We start from the raw sequence: 704 nt of genomic DNA on the forward strand, positions 1-704 counted from the left end.
TCCTCCTGCCAACATTTTATGGTTTTGCAGATTATCACGATTATGATCTTGATCATCACCAAACTTCAAATTTTAGAGCCATGCATGTACTAGATATCTGCTAAAGAGCACTGATCATTAAAAGCAAGCTCTTTCCATGACATAACTCCAACTGATCCTTACCTTTTAGGGTCAGCTGTTAACTCATGCAGAAACACATTATACCAGTAAGCCATTCCAGGGAATGGAGATAGGTGATAGCAAGTGGAGCTAATGCCACATTAATTTACAGTTAAATGGTCTTGTACCCAGTTTGATCTTTTGAAAGGAACAACTTTCCTGGCTGTAACACTGTAAGTCTTGAAACTTTTGTGGTGGTTTTCCATTTTGTATTTCTGTATGACTTCTCCACCATAGCTTCAAGTCAGACATTGCAAATATGTCTCCCTTGTGTGACTACTGTACTCCAGAAGTGATTTAAGCTGTGACAATTTGAATTCAAAATGCATTGAAAACCTCTTTTTTTTCTCCTACTAGTATGAAATAAAACCAATAATTTGAAACAAAAATGCAGTACTGTTACTTACAGTAGTCCTACAAACTCAAATTAGTACAAAGTAGCTGGCTCAAATTATTTAGCTCCAAGTGTAACATTGAATTCCTCTCCCCCTAGAAATCTTCTGCTCCCAGTGTAACCTTGAATTCATCCCCCCCCCCCAGAAATC

At 37.6% G+C, this 704-nt stretch overlaps 1 protein-coding gene across 1 annotated transcript in view; it reads left to right on the top strand.

The window, feature by feature from the left end:
- The window catches only part of LOC118409810 (otoferlin-like), a gene marked incomplete in the record, with an annotated part of 240,756 nt that overhangs the window by 190,997 nt on the left and 49,055 nt on the right, over positions 1-704 (top strand).

This window comes from Branchiostoma floridae, chromosome 2 (assembly GCF_000003815.2).
Source record: "Branchiostoma floridae strain S238N-H82 chromosome 2, Bfl_VNyyK, whole genome shotgun sequence".
In the NCBI taxonomy this organism is placed as follows: Eukaryota; Metazoa; Chordata; class Leptocardii; order Amphioxiformes; family Branchiostomatidae; genus Branchiostoma; species Branchiostoma floridae.